The following is a 21,432-nucleotide window of genomic DNA, read 5'->3' on the forward strand; positions in this document are numbered from 1 at the left end:
AATCTGATATATATACACTTTAGCAAAGGAAATGTCATCTTGTGTGGATTATAAACTATTGTGGGGATAAATAGGAAAACAAAGAAAGCTAGAGAGAAGACAATTGAATTAGGATATGTCAGAGATGATAAATTGGTCTTGGAGTAAAACAAGGAAAATAATGAGAAGTGACTAGATTAATAATCTGTTTTAATAGTAATGCCAACAGGAGAACTAATGAATTTATCTAACTAGAGGGATACAAATTGAACAAGGGTGTCACCTGAAGTTTTGGTCTAAGCAATGGGATGGATGATGCTATCTTGTGCTGCGAAGACTGAAGAAGGAGCTGTCTTGTGAAATGGAAGTAAGAGGAGTGATATAACATGTTTTCAAATCTTTTTATATTTTGCATGACTCTGATAAGCTTGAATAAATTATTTGGAAGCCTGGAGGACCCATTTTGCTTTGTATAGAAGAGAGTGAGCAGTAGAGATGGGCAAGGGGACAAAGCCAAAAATTTAAATATAGGAAAGACCTAACCATGTTTAAAAACTGAAGGAATGAGCAGCAATAGAAAGAATGGCAGAGAGTAGATGACTAATGAGCAAAGTCCCAGAAGAAAGAAGATAGGACATCAGATGCATACATATATGCGTGTTATAATACTTGAGGAAGAGCAGTAAGGATTGATTTGAATGAAGTGTTGGGGATATCAAAAGAGGAAAAAAAAAAGGATACTATGCATAAACGTGATCTACTGAGAATTACAAAAGAATTTAAGAGGAAATTTAAAGACTATAATGTCTAAAATCATTGTCAAAGGCAATGCCAGTAAAAAGACTGATGGAGAAGGCTGAGGACCAAACTAAAATACAAAGTCCAACAGTTATAATGATGAACATTTTCATGGAAGATAAATTTCTATAGCAGGTTTTAGCCACCCAAATGCATGATCATAGGTGATATACTGTGGTGTAGAATCAACATTCAAAGTGTTTAACTGTACAACTGAATCACAGAGGTGAAAGGGAAAAACAGTATAGCATGCTGATTAAGCTTATAAATTTCAGAATTATATCTGCTTTTGAATCATGGCTAAGCCACCTACAAGTTTGCAAGCCATAAAATACCACTTAAACCTTTAATCCTCAGTTTTCTAACCTGTAAGGTGGAATATACATATCTACTTCACAATTCTGTTACAAAAATTACATCTGATAATATCTGTACAGTACTTAGCAGTGTTCTTTGTCCTAGTGGTCACCAAATAATGAGAAGCTGCATTAGTAGAATTTAAGAGATCAATTCAGAAAACAACTCATGAATCCTAGGACAGACTTTTTAAAAATTATAAAAAAGAAAGACAGGGCCGGGTGTGGTGGCTCACGCCTGTAATCCCAGCACTTTGGGAGGCCAAGGTGGGTGGATCACGAGGTCAGGGGTTCAAGACCAGCCTGACCAACATGGTGAAACCCCATCTCGACTAAAAATACAAAAATTAGCTGGGCGTGGTGGCGGGTGCCTGTAATTCCAGCTACTCAGGAGGCTGAGGCAGGAGAATTGCTTGAACCCGGGAGGTGGAGGTTGCAGTGAGCCGAGATAGCACCACTGCACTCCAACCTGGGCAAAAAAGCGAGACTCCGTCTAAAAAAAAAAAAAAAAAGAAAGAAAGAAAAAGAAAGACAGGCCGGGCGCGGTGGCTCAAGCCTGTAATCCCAGCACTTTGGGAGGCCGAGACGGGCAGATCACGAGGTCAGGAGATCGAGACCATCCTGGCTAACACGGTGAAACCCCGTCTCTACTAAAAATACAAAAACTAGCCGGGCAAGGTGGCGGGCGCCTGTAGTCCCAGCTACTCGGGAGGCTGAGGCAGGAGAATGGCGTGAACCTGGGAGGCGGAGCTTGCAGTGAGCTGAGATCTGGCCACAGCACTCCAGCCTGGGCGGCAGAGCGAGACTCCGTCTCAAAAAAAAAAAAAAAAAAAACGAAAAAGAAAGACAAAGTAGATTTTAATCATTTTCATCACACACAAACACAAAAATTACGTAAGGTGATATATTTGTTTTAATCATATTTTAGTCATGAAATAATTTAATCCTAGTTTAGTCATTCCACATTGTAAACATATATCAATACATTAAATTGCACCCCATAAATATATACATTTGTCAATTCAAAACAAAATTAAATAATTTAAAAAGAGAGGGCAAGATAGGTTTGATAATGCAGTGAAACTATGTACTCTATAACCTAACATTGCAAGAATAAATTCACAATTTATTTTATAATTTCTAAATCAGAGATTTGGCAAACTATTACCAGTGCTATGCCAGGTTTCCAAATCCTCTTCTTTTGTTAAACAAAAGAAGAACATGGCAAAGGTGACAGAGATGATTATAGGGTGAATAGAAAGGAGATGACACTAAATGGCCTTTACGTCATTAAAAATTGTACTTCATGGGGAAGTTTACAAATAAACTCTTTAGACTTTGCTATACCCTTGAAAGAGCATACTATGCATGTTCTCTGGAACAACGTATATACTAATCAGTCAAAACGTATATCTATATCTGTATGTTTCTTTTACTTACTAATCAAATTCATCAGTGGTTTTCTAAAAACAACATCTTAAACAGGCACTTTGAGTTGTTAACAGCTTTTACGTTACTAAATGCCTTCTTTGAGATTCTAATATAAATATTTTATAATGACCAACAGTCTTTAATCCATCACAGGAACAAATAATGACATGTAAAGAGAGCATAGGAAAAATACAGGAGAAGCACAGAAGAGATAAAGAGAATAGGACATGCAAAGGAGAAAGAAAGGTCATTTAAAAATATCTCTCACTCTTGTGGTACTCAGATACATTTTATTCTCATATAGTAAAATATAATATTTGTTGATTTTCCAGTATTTTAGACACAGCAGACCCCTGTACAATTGTATAACTTATTTCAAATAAACTTCATGGTGTAATAGCCTAGGTTATTAATGAGTCATTACCGGTTTTTTGTTTTGTTTTTGAGACACAGTATTGCTCTGTCGCCCAAGCTGGAGTTCAGTAGCTCAATCTTGGCTCACTGCAACCTCCACCTACTTGGTTCAGGTGGTTCTCTTGCCTTCACCTCCTGAGTAGCTGGGATTACAAGGTCATTACTTTTTCTTTGATGTTTTCATACAGCAAGAATGTAAAAATCCTTGTAGTAATTGAATATCAGTTAATAATTCAGGGCATTTTAAAATTTTCAGAAAAAGAGGGAGCTTTAAGATAGCTGATTAGAGGAATTGGCACTATGTCCCTCACAAGAAGAATGAAAATAGTGAGTAGATAATTGCACTATGACTACAGCATATAGGAGAGAACACTGGAATTCAGCAGATAAATGACAGGAAACACCTAGGGCATGGAAGAAAGTGAAGTGAGGCAGATGGCCCAGGCGGAATCAGCTGGGAGCATGGAGAGGCTCCTCACTTCAGAGAAAGAGTAACTAATAGATTCTCAGCAGTCCACATTGCTATTAATACTGTAGACTCCTGCAATTTTAGCCATAACAGAGCCTCTTTACCATTGCAGACCCGGAGACTAGTATAGGGAGCTGCCTGGAGTCTATGGCATTGCTCCACAGAAAGAGTTCATAATGTGTCCCACATATGCCCCAAGACCCACAAAGCATGCTGAAGCATGGAGCCATTTTCAGAGCTGAATCTTCACCAGATTGAATTCTAACCTGGGACTCAACAGCCTCTTCATCTCCATATCCCTGGAGGCCCATTGACACATATTTGTCCACCCAGAGGGCTGCATTAACACTACACTGGTTGAACCCAGCAATGCAGCGAGTTCCCCAGCACCCTCACACACAGTGTTCTATGTACTGGGAAATGGGTCATGTAGCACACTGGGAAGGCTGTCATAGGACAAAGTAAACCAAAGTGTGTGTTCCCCAAAGCCTGAAAGCCACCAGCTTGGGATGGTTACTACTGAGAGTAAACCCAGCCCCCAGCAAAGGCAGTGCTGTCAGGTACTTACATGTGTCCTGATGACAGGCTCTCCCTGTCTGCCACTGATAACTACCATCTCCACTGAAACATGCTGCCCAAGAGCCTAGGGATTGCTCTGCCCTGTCTACCACAGTCTGCAACTGTGCAAATCATTAGAGGCCTGGAAGACAGGCCTGACCAACCTGCCACAACCGCAGTCATGCCTGAGCAAGCTACCTGAGGGCCAGTAATTACTCTATGCTACGCACCACTGCTGGCATCTGTGTACTCCTCCTAAGGGCCTCAGTATGATATCACCTACCCTACCACCCTCACCACCACTGGTACCCATCCTCATGTGCCCTCTGGGGGCCTAGAGACTGGACTGCCCCCACCACCACACCCACTGCTAACACCAACATATGCTACTTGGGAGTCCAAGGGATTTCTGGCTACTGCTACTGCCATCACCCATAACATGTGCACTGGGGCCCAGGGATCCACTACCCACCTGATCCACCACTGACAGCACCTAAACAAGCTGCCTGGAGACCCAAGAATTCTTCTGTCTCGGCCCATTACCACTGAGATTCATGTATGCCAACTGGAGGCCCAAGGACAGGCACACTTGTCCTGCCACTGCCATGACTGGGACCCAAGGATTGGCCGACCTGGCATACCTATCCTCAGCAAACCTTTACCATAGCCTTTACGAACCACTACAACCTAAGTCACTGAGGAAATCACAGACATTATTCACATAGTTTAACGCTGATGATATCATATGGAGACTACACAACTACATGCACCCAAAATTAAGACCAAAGTGTCCACTCAACCAACACCATAAGTAAATATTCAAGAAAGTTATTTCTCCTGAGAGAGAATACAGAAAATTGGAAAAAGTGACTGTTATGCCAGATATATATATATATAAATGTAAGGACAAATGATAATAGAGAAAAAGAGAAAGTATATGCAAAACAACCAGAAAATAATTTTTGAAGGATAGGAATAAGTTATTGATATTAATAAAAATTTTGAATGTAAACAAATTAAATTTCTACTTAAAAGATATAGACTGGCTTAATGGATTTTAGAAACAAGACTCAACTAAAAGCTACCTATGAGAAACTCACTTTACCTTTTAGACATATAGAATGAAAGTAAAGAGCTGAAGGAAGATATTCCACACAATGGAATCCCAAAGAGAGAAGGAACAGCTATACTTATATCAGATAACAGAGACCATAAGACAAAAACAATAAAAAGAGACAAATAATGTAATTATATAATAATTAAGCAATAAATTCATCAGGAATATATAAAAATGGTAAATATATATGCATCCAACAATGTAACATATATTTATGCAAAGCAAATATTAAAGTGAAAGATACATTTACTTTAATGCAATAATAGTCGGGGACTTCAAGCCCCCACTCTGAGCATTGGACAGATCATCTAGAGAGGAAATCAATAAAGAAACATGTTAGGCCACAAAACAAGCCTCAACAAACTTACAAAAATAAAAGTTATTATCAAGTGTCTTCTCAGACAGCAATGGAATAAAACTATAAATCAATAATGAAGCTTAAACTACACAAATACACAGAAATTAAATAACATGCTCCTGAACAACTGATATAATTTAGATGTTTGTTCATATCTCATGTTGAAATGTGATCTCCAATATTGGACATGGGGCCTAAAGGGAGATATTTGAGTCACAGAGGCAGATCCCTCTTGAATGACTTGGTAATCTCCTTTCGGTAATGAATGAGTTCTCATTTTGTCAGTTTATGTGAGGGCTGGTTGTTTAAAAGATTTTTTTTTTTTGATTTTTAATAAATGTATGTATGTGCAAACATCATCAAAAATGAGTTTCAGAATATTTTCATCATTCACAAAAGTTTTCTCATACGAATTTACTGTCAGTTATGACTTCTGCTTCTAGCCCAGGCAACCACCCATAAGCTTTCTCATTTGACATTTTAAGGAATGCAATATAAATAAATTAGACAATGTGCACTGTTTGCAACTGATTTATTTCACTGAGCATAATAATTGTGGTGTTAATCTATGTTGCAGCATGTACCAGTAGTTTATTTCTTTTGTGCTGAAAAATAGTCCATTTCAGGCAATATTTATTTATCCATTGACCTGTTGAAATGTAGAGGCCATTATCCTAAGCAAATTAATATAGAAACAGAAAACCAAATACTGCATGTTCTCACTTATAAGTGGGAGCTAACCATGAAATACACATGGACATATTGATAGAGAGAGTAGGCCCTGGGGACTCAAAAAGGGAAGAGGAAGGGAGAGGGGCAAGAACTGAAAAACTGCCTATAGGGTACTGTGTTTACAATCCGGGTTATGGGTTAAATTGAAGCCTAAACCTAAGCACCATGCAATACCTCCTTGCAATAAACCTGCATATACACTCCCTGAATCTAATATATATTATATATATAGCCTTTCAATCCATGAACATAGAACATTTTTTATTTACTTATATATTTTAAATTTTTTAGCAATGTTTTGTAGTTTTAACTGTACAAGTCTTTCACATCCTTAGTTAGGTTAATTCCTATGTATTTTACTTGTATTGCTGCAATTACAAATAGAATTTTAAAATATTTTTTCAGATTGTTCATTGTTAGTACATAGAGATTAAACTGATTTTTGAGTGCTTACTTTGTATCCTGCTACTTTTTAAAATTCATTTATTAGTTCTCACATATTTTTATGAACTTTTTAAAGTTTTCTACACATAATATTGTAACATCTGTCAAGATAGACAATTTTTTCTTTCTATCCTGTTTGGTTGTGTTTATTTCCTAATTGTGCTGACTAGAACTTTCCATAATATGTTGAATAAAGGTGGTGAAATTGAGCATCTCTACCTTGTTTCTGATTTTATTAAAAATAATTTCATTCTTTTACCATTGATTATAATATTTGCTGTGGGTTTTAAATCTATAGTCTTTATTATGTAGAGGTAGTTTTTTCTATTTAGTTTATTTAGTCTTTTTATCATGAAGTGATGTTGAATTTTTTTCAAATGCACTTTCTGTAAAAATTGAGGTGATTGTGTATTATTTTCTTTATTCAGTTATTGTAGTATTGATTAATTTTCCTGTATTGAACTATCTTTGCATTCCAGAAATAAATTATCTTGGTCAGTATATAATCCTTTTAATATGCTTCTGGATTCAGTTTGCTAGTATTTTCTTGATGAATTTTGCGTCTATATTTATAAAGAATATTATTATTATTATTATTATTTTTTCTTGAGACAGACTGTCGCTCTGTCACCCAGGACAGAGTGCAATGGTGCAATCTTGGCTCAATGCAACCTCTGCTTCCATGGTTCAAGTAATTCTCCTGCCTCAGCCTCTTCAGTAGCTGGGATTACAGGCGTGAGGTACGATGCCTGGCTAAGTTTTGTATTTTTAGTAGAGGTGGGGTTACACCATGTTTTCCAGGCTGGTCTTGAACTTCTGACCTCAGGTGATCGATCCACTTTCCTTGGCCTCCAAAAGTGCTGAAATTGCAAGTGTGAGTCACCACATCCATCCTGTTCATAAACATTATTGATCTGTATTGTTCATTTCCTGTTTTGTCTTTGTCTGGCTTTGGTATCCAGGTAATAATGACCTCATAGAATGAGATAGGAAGTGTTTTACATTATTCCATTTTTTGAAATGTCTAAGAAATATTGGTGTTAATTCTTAAAATATTTGGTATAATTCACCCATAAAACCATCAAATTCAGGGATTTTGTTTAGAGTTTTTATTATTATTACTATTATTATGGTTTCAATTTTCTTACTAGTTATAGGTATATTCAGATTTTCTATTTCATCATTATTTACCCTGAAAAATGTTGTCCTCCTAGGCATTTTTTACTGGATTTAGGTTATCCAATTTTTTGTGACATAATTTTTCATAGTACTCCCTTATAATCCTGTTTATTTCTATATGATTGATAGGTATTCATGTCCCCAATTTATTTCTAATTGTATTAGTTTGAGTCTTCTCTTTTTATTTCTGTTTCATCTAGTTAAAGGCTTGTTGATTTTGTTCTTCTTTTCAAAGAATAACTTAAGGTTTCATTGATTTAATCTGTTGTTTTTCTTTTTTCTATTTCATTTATGTCCGCTCTAATTTTTATCATTTTATTCTTCTGCTAGATTTGGGTTTAGTTTGCTTTTCTTTTCTAGTTCCTTAAGTTGTAAAGTTAGGTTTTTGATTTGAAATCTTACTTGTTTTTTAATCTAACTATTGATAAAGATAAATTTTCCCTTAGCCCTACATTTTTTACATTTCATGAAGTTTAATGTATTTTGTTTTCATTTTCATTTATTTCTAGGCATTTTCCAATTTTCTTTACAATATTATTTTTTATTCATTTGTCACCTAGAGTGTGTTATTTAATTTCCACAATTAAAAAAAATTCCAGTTTTACATCTGTTATTAATGTCTACCTTTATCCTATTGTGGTCGGAGAGAATATTTTTGTATAACTTTTTAAATCTATTGAGACTTACTCTATGGCCTAAGATATGGTCCAGCCTGAAAAATGTCTCATGTGCACTTTAGAAGAATGCATGCACTGCTGTTGTTTGTTAGAATAGTCTTTATAGCTACAGTAGAAGTAGTTGGTTTATTGAGTTGCTTGATTTCCTTATTTTCTGTCAGATGTTCTCTCCGTTATTGAGAGTGAAGTTTTGAAGTCTCTAACCAGTATGGCAGAATTGTCTTTTTCAACCTTCAATTCTGTTCGATTTTGTTTCACATATTTTGATGGTCTTTTATTAGGTACATAAATATTTATCATATTTTTTACATCTTATTCAGATATTAAACATTGTATGAAAATATGATTTTCTTATTTGTCTCTTGCAATGCTTTCTTTAATTTTAAGTTGATTTTATTCTGTTAGATAGCCACCCCTGCAATCTTTTGTTATTATTTGCATAGAATATATTTTTCTATTCTTTTACTTTCAATTTAGTAATGATATTCAGTCCAAAGTCATTCTATTGTACAGCATATAGTTGGATATTGTTTGTGGGCTTTTTTATTTTTTGCTTATTCAGCTAATCTTTTGATTGGTGAATTTAATCCATGTACATTTAAAATAATTACTGATAATGAAGGACTTACTTCTGTCATTTTGCTATTTGGTTTCTATTTAATTCACTGCTTTTTGTTCTTTTTTTTCTGAATTACTCTTCATGTTCTATTGATTTTTGTAGTAAAGCATTTAAATTTCTTTCTTTTTTGTATATCTTCTACAGCTATTTTCTTTGTAGTTACCATGATAATTACATTGAACACTAAAGTTATAAAACTCAAATTTAAATTTGTACATATATGACTTCAGTAACTTTCAAAAACTGTTTCTTTAACAACTCCATCCCATTTCTTTTAGTTTTTAATATTATAAAATTATATCTTTGTATATTGTTTGTTGCATATCATAAAATAATAATTGTTATAAGTGTTAGTTTCTTACATTATGTTAAAAACAAAAAGTAGAGTTATAAGGTGTTTTACAATAACTTAACTTTTATAATTGTTCATATATTTGCCTCTTTTGAGATCTATCATTCTTTATACGGCTTTAAGTCAGTGTCTAATTTTGGGAAAATTTTTTATTATTGTTGGTTTCTTTTTTCCATATCACTCTGCAGGACTCCCTTCAGTATTTGTCACACAGAAGGTCTAATGATAATAAACTCCCTGATATTTCATTTATCTAGGAATGTCTTAATTTCCTCACTTTTGAAGAAACATTTTGCCAGATATAGGATTCTTAGCTGATAGTTTTTTTTCCTTTCAGCACTTTGAAAGTATTTGTTTATTGTCTTCTGACCTCCAACATTTCACATTAGAAATCTGTCCATACTTTTCTGTTTCGTTTTCTGCTTGAATTTTGTTGTTGTTGTTGAAAGAGATCAAATGAAGAGACTAAAAGGCAGAAATAAAGGCCACAGGCAAACAGCCCGGGCGGCGCCCTGAGCCTAGTTAAAGATCGACCCCGGACCTAACCGATTAAGGTTATCTATAGACTCCAGACATTGTAAGGACAAACGTTGTGAAAGTCTCTGTCCTGCTCTAATTACCAGTGTCTGCCACATATCTTAGTCCTGGGCCCAGTACAAACAATCCTCTATTTTGTCCCAACTTCCTGAGCCCAACGCAAATACATCCCCCTCCCCACACATCTCAGAAACACCACCTAGAGAGCCCCTGATAAGGTCACAACCGTTTGTAGTTTTACTAAATGCACGGGAACAAATAGAAACTGTTAATTGTATTAACCAATTACCAGTTGTGATGCTGCAACCAAAAGAATTCCTTTGTACCTCTGTAACCTTACATATCCTGTATGCATCGGGTTATAAAAAGCGGGCACATGCATCATTCGAGGCCCTCTTGTATGTTGTGGAACGGAGGGACCAAGTTCGAACTTGCATTAAAGATCCTTGCCGCTTGGCTTTGACTCTGGACTCTGGTGGTCTTCTTCGGGGAACAAACGGTCTGGGCATAACATTGTTTAAAACTGGACATTTGAATCTAACAAGGTGGTAAATCTGGAAACCTAATTCTTACTCTTTCTTTGTGTTTTCTGTTTTTGTTATTGTTATTGCTTTTATAATTTTTGTTTTTGAGCCTTTCCCTGGACATGTCCATACACTTTCTAGTATCTTCATATATGTAATTTTTTTGAGAATTTTTGTCTTTAATGTCTAGCTCCCCAAAAAGCAAAACAATAAAAAATAAAGGTGGCAAAGAGTATCAGTCTTTTAATACTCCCATATTATTTTAGCTGAAAGGGGAAGGGTTACAACAATAGGGAGAGGCGCAACATCAGTGGAAACCTGTTTCTTCGTGTACCACTGTAATCAGAAGGAGCAATTGGCATTTGATTTTTTTTTGCAGAATGAGCAGTGGCTCATGCCTGCCATCCCAGCACTTTGGGAGGCTGAGGTAGGTGGCTCACTTGAGGTCGGGAGTTTGAGACCATCCTGGCCAACATGGTGAAACCTCATCTCTACTAAAAAAATAAAAATTAGCCAGGCGTGGTGGGGTGTGCCTGTAGTCCCAGCTACTCAGTAGGCTGAGGCAGGAGAATCACTTGAACCCGAAAGGCAGAGGCAGTGAGCGGAGATCGCACCACTGCACTCCAGCCTGGATGACAGAACAAGACTGTCAAAAACAACAACAACAACAACAACAACAACAACAACCAGAGACCAGATCCCTAGTATTTGGAAGACAGGGTCCTTTCTGTCCACAGTGTGTGCAGGTTGCTCCGGGAACAGATGTACTTCTGCCTCCCATGTGCCTGGAGAGGGATGGATAGTCACCACTCTACAAAGAGCTGAAATTGAAAAATTAACTGCAATTTTTGGACCAAGCCTTCCTTCAAAATTGCAAGCCTTTAATAGACTGCAGAGTTCTAAAATAATTATATAGGACAGCTTGTGCCAGTGCCATAGTTGTCTAGGTGAGGAGACACATTCTTGAGGCTTCCTACACTGCCACATTCCTAGAATCCTCTCCTTTAGGAGTAATTTTTAAGTGCATACTTTTATAACTTGATGAATTCAATTTATCCGTTTTTTTAATGAATAGAATTTTTGGCCTCATTTTTTTAAAAAATCATGGTTTAACTCATTATTGCCAAGATTTTTTTTCTACACTTTTTCTAAAAGTTTTATAGTGTTACATTTTACATTTAGATCTGTGATCTATTTTGAATTAATTTTAGGATATGCTGGGAAGTGGCAGATTTTAGTATTTTTTTTGCATATGGACATCCAATTACCAAAGCACTATATGCAAATAAGGCTATTGTCTATCTCATTGAATTTGTTAGGCACCTTTAAAAAAATCAACTGACACAGGAAGGGGAGCATCACACACCGGGTCCTATTGTGGGGAGGGGGTGGGGGGAGGGATAGCATTAGGAGATACACCTAATGTAAATGATGACTTAATGGGTGCAGCACACCAACATGGCGCATGTATATATATGTAACAAACCTGCATGTTGTGCACATGTAACCTAGAACTTAAAGTATAATAATAATAATAAAAAAAACAATTGACCACACAGGCAAAGGTTTATTTTTGAGTATTTGTTCTGATTCATTGATCTAACTTTGTATATAATGTCTTGATTACTATGGTTTTATAGTAAGTTTTTAAATCATGCAGTGTAAGTCTTCTAACTTTGTTCTCCTTTAAAAAATGTAAACATCGGGAGGCCGAGAGGGGTGGATCACGAGGTCAGGAGATCGAGACCATCCTGGCTAACACCGTGAAACCCTGTCTCTACTAAAAAATACAAAAAAACTAGCCAGGCGAGGTGGCGGGCACCTGTAGTCCCAGCTACTCGGGAGGCTGAGGCAGGACAATGGCGTAAGCCCGGGAGGCGGAGCTTGCAGTGAGCGGAGATGTGGCCACTGCACTCCAGCCTGGGCGACAGAGCGAGACTCCATCTCAAAAAAAAAAAAAAAAAAAAAAGCAAACATCCTAGATTTTAAAATTTCCTTTTAAAATTTAGAATCAATTTCAATTTCTACAAAAAGACTGGCAGGAAGTTAATAGGATCGTGTTGAATATATAGATATATATGGAGAGAATTTTGCCCAAGTAACAATAGAAACACTTCCATTTCATGACTCTGTTTGATATCATTATCAAATTTTATCTTCTTTAGTTTGTTTCAGTAATGTTTTATAAATTTTTGTGTATAGGCATCTGACTTCTGTCAAAATTTACTTCTAATCTGTTTTTAAATGCTATTGAGAACGGAATTGTCTTCTGAATTTCATTTCTGAGTTATATCATCAAGTACATAGAAATATAGTTTTTAAAATATATTAATCATGTGTCTTATGAATTTGCTAAATTTCTATATTAGTTTGTGTTTGTAGATATTTGTGATTTTCTATATACATAAACTTAATTATAAATAATGTCTTACTTTTTTGTTCCAATCTGCATGTCTTTATTTTTTATGCTTTATTGCGTGGCTAAAACTACCAATGCAATGTTAAATATAAACTGTGAGAGAAGAGTTTCTTACCTTTTTCTATATTAGAGTGAAAGCATCCAGTCTTTATGAATTACCTATGATGTTAGCCTAGATTTTTCACTGATATCCTTTATCATGTTGGAAATGTATCCTTTTATTCCTAGCTGATACTTCTAATTTTCTAATATGTACAACTTACTGCTTCTCAACATGAAATCCATCATCATTTTTATCACAGTGTTACAGTTTCCTTAGTATTTTAACTACTTTATTATAAATTCCTTGAGGACAAATACAGTTTTATTTATTTATTCTTAATTTGTTATTATTATTTATTTCATTTCAAAATAAATAATAAATTTTGAAGAATTGTATAAAGAATTTTATAATTCTTTGAACAATATTGTATTTATAAGATAGAGTAAATAAATACTATTTTATTGAATGGAGTTGCAATCTTTTATTCAAACTTAATTTTTAAGTTAAAGAATTTTTTTTTAATTTGTGTTGAAATCCTTAAGAAAGCAAGCTTTATTCCAAGACTGTTAGCAAAATATCTTCTTCTAGACATATTTTCTCTATAGATGCTTCTCTTTGTTTTGTGTTGGTATGACAGAAGATCACAGACTGGCTAATTTATAAACACAGGAATTAATTTGGCTTATGTTTCTGGAGACTTGGAAGTTCTGAATCTAGCAAGGGCCTTCTTGCTGCATCATCCCACGGCAGAAGGACAAAGAGAGGGTAAAGAAAAACAAGAGAGCATGTGTGCTCAAGAGAGGGGGCCAAACTCACTTTTATAACTGGCCCACTCCTGTGATAACAATATTAATCTATTGATTAATGCAGAGCCCTCGTGATCTAATCACCTCTTAAAGGTTCCATCTCTCAATATTTGCACTGGATATTAAGATTTCAACACATAAACTTTGGAAGGCATTTTGAAACCATGGCAGTGTTTGTTCAATGCTTTTAACCTTTCACATACAATGCAAACATTTAAACTCTTATATATATTTCATTTTTTAGATTTCAAATTTTAATATGTTTTTATTTTTTGGAGACAGTGTCTTGGTCTGTTGCCTACACTGGAGTTGAATACATCTTTTGAAATGTATGTAATTATAATAAATGTGCTTAAAATAAATATACTTCTGTTTACTATAGCTTTACTGATATTGCATAAAAGCAAAAACATTTTAAGCTTGTTCAGAACAAGGAGAGATTCAAAACACTGTATTCTTCCTATGTAAAACATACTCAATCCTTTGTGAAACATTGAGATATTTAAGAAAGAGAACCAGGGGTTTTAACAAAATGTTTGAAGTTCAGGATGTGTATTCAAATAAATAACCCCCTTGTGATTCAACTGCTATTATAAAACCTTTTTAATATTAAAATTCATCTTAAGAATTCTGGCATAAACCCAGAAAATTTTAAAAAGTTTCTAACTTGAAAGTTTGTATTCACGTTTGAAATGTATTTAAAAATTTATTAGTAATATTATTACATTTAAAAACTGATTTTATAAGTATACCAGAGATTATAATCTTTACTATCAACTTAAGTTTCCCTTACGTAGGTTTCTCATTCACCTAAAGGAAGAGAAATATTAAAAATTGAGCTTAGACAACTGGTGAAATTACCCTCCCTTTTAGTGTGCCAACCTAAGGAACAAAATGTAGTAACCAGAGCCCATTTTGGAAAAGAAAATAAATTGTTTATTGACCGTAACCATTGATCTTGGTGAATAATTACTATTATTCACTATCATTAATCTTATCAATTTTACCCATCAATTTAATCAATTGTTAAAAGACTGCCTGAGTTTGCTCCAGAAAACAACTACGCATGTTTTCAAAACAAATATTGTAAAAAAAAAAAAAAAAAAAAAAAAAAAAAAAAAATTGGTAGAAGGGCAGGTGTTTGAAAAGAAAGATTAGGAGTAAAATGAGAGAGAGAGTAGTGGGAATATGGCACAGTTCTGAAGAGCACAGGTGTAGTGCATAACAACAAAATTGAATTAACGTAAGTTAAGGCTCTTGGTTTCCAAACACAAATAATGGCGTTAGTTTCCTTAAGTAAGAATTTTCTTACACCACAGAATCAAAGGAAAATCTCAAGATCCAAGTCTCAGAAAATACAGAGACCAGGAAAAAAAAAAAATGAGTATCTAAGTACTAATACTTAATGGGCAAAGAATGTCATCTGAAGATTGGAGAAAACGAGGACAATATATTTTCCCATAGCAAAGTCGAAGGTCGGCTACCAAATGATAAGGATATGTAGGTTAAACAGACAAAACAGAAAGCTTTTAGGGAAGTCTTTAGATTACGTGGTCCTACCATTTACGCCCTCAGTAATTTGGGGAAAGTTTATTTCTCTCAATGTCGATTTCCTCCATTTTAGAACAAGCAATACTGTTATAGTTTGGATATATAGCCGACCCAAATTTCGTGTTGAATTGTAATCCCCAATGTTGAGGCAAGGCCTGTTAGGAGGTAACTGGAGGTCCCTCATGGCTGGTGAGTGAGTGCTAATGAGATACAACTTTTTAAAAAGTGTGGCACCTGCCCCTGTCTCTCTCTTCCCTGCTCTTTCCATATAACGTGTCTTCATAATTGCTACAAAGAGAATAAAATAGCTAGGAATACATCTTACAAGGGATGTGAAGGACCTCTTCAGGGAGAACTACAAACCACTGCTCAAGGAAACAAGAGAAGACACAAACAAGTGGATAAACATTCCATGCTCACGGATAGGAAAAATCAATATTGTGAAAATGCCCATATTGCCCAAAGTAATTTACAGACTTAATGCTATTCCCATCAAGCTACCGTTGACTTTCTTCACAGAATTAGATTTTAAGATTTTTAAGGAAACATTTAAGCTGTAGTTATTTAAAAGTACACATTTAAAGCAAAGTTAAGATTCATTCTTTCTTGAAATCAAAGAACAATGGCTCCCCTGATATAGTTTGTCTGTGGCCCCACCCAAATCTCATCTTGAATTATATCTCCCATAATTCCCGTTGTTTTGGGAGGGACCTGGTGGGAGATAATTGAATAATGTTAGTGGTTTCCCCCATACTGTTCTTATGGTAGTGAGTAAGCCTCATGAGATCTGACGGTTTTATAAGGGGAAACCCCCTTTCGCTTGGTTCTCATTCTCTCTTTGCCACCATCCATATAAGAGGTGACTTGCCCTTCTCTACCTTCCATCATGAGTGTGAGGCTTCCCCAGCCACGTGGAACTGTAAGTCCAATTAAACATTTTCCCTTTGTAAATTGCCCAGTCTCAGGTACGTATTTATCAGCAGCATGAAAATGGACTAATATATCCCCTTTGTTCCCTAATCATCTAGGTCTCGAAGATCTATGACTGAAAAATCAGCACCACTGTCTCTATTTGATAAAGAAAAAAATGCTTAGCTTATATTTATATGCCATTGTTATTAATATAATACCATTCTCCAAATGTCAAGAACTCTTACAGGTCAACAAGATTAATAAATGCTACTTAGTATTAGATCTCCTGAGAGTTACTTGGTTTGACTCAGGCAAGTCTCTTATCACCAAAAATAGGAAGGACTAGAGAAGAATGTGAAGATAATCTCATTCCAATTAACCCATCATCATGTTGCTATGAAAGTTACAGTTTTGTAGGATTTATAGTCTCTATTTTCATTGAATAAGATTCATTATAGGTAGTTTTATGTAAAAACACTGGTGTTTGTGTAAATATGTAGAATGAAGAATACTCACATTCAACAAAAAATCAGTATCAGCTATTGTACTCTTCCAGCCTAGACTGTAATTGAATCTACTTTTATTTTCAGAATGTCTAGTTATCATCCAACAAAAACATTTCTATATCAAAGTATACCAACAAAAACGGGGTCTAGGGACACAATTGAACTCAGACATTTTTAATGGCCTAAAAACAAGAATGACATGGTAGGACTTTATACGTTAGAATATGGCTATTGACTTATCTCATTTGGCATAAGATTAGCTGTTTCTTCCATTATAGTTAGTATTTATTTACAGTGCCTTCAAAACACATTTCTGTCTACCTGTGACAACACATCCAGCCTGCCTGCCTTGATCTTAGCATTGAGGCAAAGATTCTTTGGGTGCTCAAATGTATCCAGTGCTGCTGGATGCATAGATGATGATGTTTTCAGAGTACACAGACACTCTATAATCTATCAAAATAGAAAGCTCCTTTGGCTCCAGATAAACTATGGTCATTTACATGTAGCCTATAATCTTTACTATTGACTCATCACTGAGCAGAGCCTGATAAACATTCTAAAAGTGATTCAATGAATTCTAAATCACATGCTGCTAAAAAATTAAACAGAAACAGTAATGTCACAAAGATCAAATTCCAACAACATGAAATATCTGAAAATTAGGTCTTTAATGTAGTCACTTTTATCTGTTATTCAGGCCAAATATCAAAACTTACATTTGGATTGAAGTTATTCTTGCAGCTGCTAATCATAAACATACTTTGGAATGTTTACATATTTTTATCCACCCTATTAATAGAAGTTGAATAACGCATTTTAAGGTCAAATCATCCCTTCAATGTCTAAGAAGTCCCATCTCTTATGATCAATAAATCTGCTTTCAAGTCTGTTCATAAAGGTGGCATGAAAACACAAATAAGTTATTCTCTGAAAAATGTCTTGTAGCATACAGCTGCTCTGGCAAGTAATATTAACAACTAGAAGGTGATTAATATTCAATACCTAATATGATGCTTTTGCATCAATTTCAATTAACAGTAAATCTCAATGGCTGTAAAAATTTTTGTCTAATTCTGACTAGCCTCTTTCTTTGAAGACGGATCCAGAGATTCAACCAATGCCTGTGTTAGTCTCCTAGGGCTGCATTAGCTGTGTACTATTGATAGTGGCAGGAGACAGACAAATTACTAGGCAGATACAGGTGGGTCCCCAGTGAAACCTGACCTTCAAGTCAAAGACTAACTGAAACCTGAATGTTGGACTGCCAGTTTCAGACCGAGTTTATGACTGGATTGAGAATTTCCTCAATGTCTTTTAGCCAATCAACTGGTGCTTTTTCCAGGCCTACCATGGACCAATCAGTATGCACTCCCCAATTCTGAGCCCATAACAACCCCAGACTCAGCTACATGTGGGGACTACCTGCTTTTGGGCCACCTCTCACATAGAGGGCTACCAACTTTAAGTCCCCTCTCATTTTGAGAGCTGTTCTGTGGCTGAATAAAACCCTTATCCACCTTGCTCACTCTCTGGTATTCACATAACCTCATTCTTCTTAGATGAGGGACCAGAACACAGGACCCGCAGAACAGCACGTGTGAAATGAGCTATAACACTGTAACGCTCCTGCCCTCTGCTGGTGCTTGGCAGCTGTCCCACATGACAGGAAATGGCAGCGTGGCTGGGCCAGCCCAGGAGCCACAGGAACTGGAGTGAGGAGGTGGAACCAAACAAGCTGTAACACCGACAAGCTGAAACATCGCCCCCCACCCCCCATTTCCTGCACTGTGGGCGTTTGGAAGGAGAAAGAACTGTAGTGGTCCTTCGGGGCTCAGACCTTGGGAGTCCCCAGGCAAGAGCCATAAAACCCTTTGGGCCTCCGTGTTTGTTGGCATCTCTGAGTTTTCGGGTGCAGCTGCTTCCTCCTTGTTCAGAGGCTGGCGCCCAAGGCAGAAGATGTTTGTGGCACACCCGGACCAGCTGTAGGTTGAGCACAGAACCATGGGCAGGCATGGAACCTATGCCCATAGTATGAGCTGAGTGCAGCCTGCTGGACCAAGTAGGTGGAGCAACCTCAGTTGTGAGCCTGGAGCTGAGTGAGGCCCAGGCAGGAGTGCCACTGGCAGTGGCAATTTTTGGCTGGAGAAGTGGCACCAAAAGGATGCAGTGTCACTACAAACTGAGTGGCTTAGGACAACAGTTTAATGTCTCAGTGTGCACGCTCAGGGTCCAAAATCAAGGTGTCAACAGGGACATGCTTCCTCTGAAACTTGTAGAAAATCTTTCCTTGCCTCTTCCTACCTTCTGATAGTTCAGTGGCCATCTTTAACTTTTATTTTTATCTTGCAGCAGCATAATTCCACTCTCTACCATCATCCTCACTTGGCATTCCCCCTCTGTGTCTTTGTCTTTGCATGGCTATCTTCATATAAAAATAATAACTGTATCTTATTAGGGGCCTATCATTCTTCAGTATGAACTTATATTTAGCAATTAAAATCGGTGAAGATCCTATCTCTAAATAAGGTTAAATTCTGGGACACTGGGGTTTGGTACTTGCTTTCTTGATTTCTTTCTATCTCATTGTCTGTACATTTTCAGTATCTTTGCAATTTTCCCTTAACTTTTTTTTAACCTCCAAATGTGGGAACATTCCAAACCTCAGCTGCTGCATTTTGGTACTCACTTTTCAGGTGAGTGCAATCAATAAGTCAATGTCTCTCAAATTAAGTCTTCATTCCCAAATTACTTCTTGAAACTTGTATAACCAACTGCCAGATCTACCTGGATATATAACAAGCCCTTCAAACTTTATGCAACCAAATGTCACTAAAATTATTAATAATAATTCATGCACTTTCCAAATCCTACTGACTACTATGTCATCAGCCCAACAAATCAGCACATTAGTCACCCATGTCCTCAAACCTAAAGCCTTAAGCCCATCATGGGTTCTTCTATTTCTCTTGCTTTCTATACTCAAACCCTCAATCCATCCTTAGATCTGCTTTTTTTTTAAATTTTTTTTTTTTTTATTATACTTTAAGTTCTAGGGTACATGTACATGACGTGCAGGTTTGTTACATATGGATACATGTGCCATGTTGGTGATTTGCTCTTAGAGTATATCTTGATTCTAAGTACTTCTTTCTATGCTCACTGCATTTATTCCTGTAGACTGACCCATGGTCCTCTTTAACTCAGATAATTTGATTAACCTTTCAAGCAGGTTCCCTGTTCCCTCTCTTTCTCACTTTATTCTTTGCAAAACAGCCAAAATAAAGAATATAAAACATCCCTTTCAAATCACATCACACTATTTTGTGTGGGAGAATTAAAATACTCATTATGACCTAGAATGTTTTACATAACTTGTCCTTAGCATCCTTCTACCACCTCATTTTTTTTTTTAAACCACATTAATTCTCTGTCACTTGGTCAAGCCATTCTGACTTCCTTGCTATTCTCGGGTTCACAGGCCTTTTCTTCATTGGCTCTCTCTACCTGGCATATTCTTCCTCCAGATATTTACATCCCTTGCTCCCACATTCCATTTAGATTTGTTCAAAAAAATTATTATAATTCTACTCCCTATGGTGCCCCTCTCCCATCACTTTCAAATTTCATGAAGTTGCTCTTCAATCTAAATATCCTATATTACTAAGAAACAGATTAACTCAAGCAGATTATATAGTGGGTCCTGTGATATTACACTCAACAACACTTCCTATTTTGCCATAGTGTTAAAAATAAGTATTGTTTTCTGTTTTATCAGTTAATTAAATGTCTCAATTGAGAAGATACAGCTGAAAGAAGTAGATCCATAACTACGTCATTTATTATTTATAGCTTGTCCCTCATTTTTATTTAATAGCCTGCCAAAATACCAGAAATATTTCTCTAAATTAAAGACCCTATATGTTGTTTTCTATGCATCTGCTATGTTTCTGAAAAATAGAGCAGCCATACAAAATGTAGCTTTGAAAATCAATAGAAATATTACATTTTAAGTTATTTCTGCATACAGTTTTCTTGAAACTAATCACCAAGTTTATGAAGTCTATGGAAATTTATGCTTCAAGGCAAATTTTATCTGAGTATAATTCGTAAATCTAAATCACCATTCCAAGGTTTGTTTTTACTTTTACTTTCTTTTTTAAATGATTTGGTTCCCTAGCATGGAAAAATAACTAGCAGAGACTTTGACAAGTTGAGGGACTGTAGCATATGCATTGTAAACACACATTACTTAGAAATCAAGATATAACTTATCCCAATTGCCAGAATATTCACAGGATTAACCTAGTTCCCCCATCTATTTCCAAGGAGGCAATATAAAATAGTGAAAAGACAATGGCCTTAGACTGGTATCCCTATTCTCCCATTTGCAAGTAGTGTAAATTTTAGCAAATTCCTTAATTTTTCTGGGTTTTAGTTTCCATATCTGTAAAGTAGTTGTTAATAATATTTATTCATTGTTCTAGTGCATGTAAATCTTGAAGAAAGTTCTTTATGATTTTGCATTTCTTATTTGTATACAAGGGGGGATATATGCAGATAGTGAATAGTTCACCAGACCAACTTCACTTTGACACTAACTGCAGTGTTTGTGGGGCCCCTGAAACTACCCCAGCTTCAATAATTTACT

The sequence above is a fragment of the Trachypithecus francoisi genome, unplaced genomic scaffold (assembly GCF_009764315.1).
Source record: "Trachypithecus francoisi isolate TF-2019V2 unplaced genomic scaffold, Tfra_2.0 Lachesis_group11, whole genome shotgun sequence".
NCBI lineage: Eukaryota > Metazoa > Chordata > Mammalia > Primates > Cercopithecidae > Trachypithecus > Trachypithecus francoisi.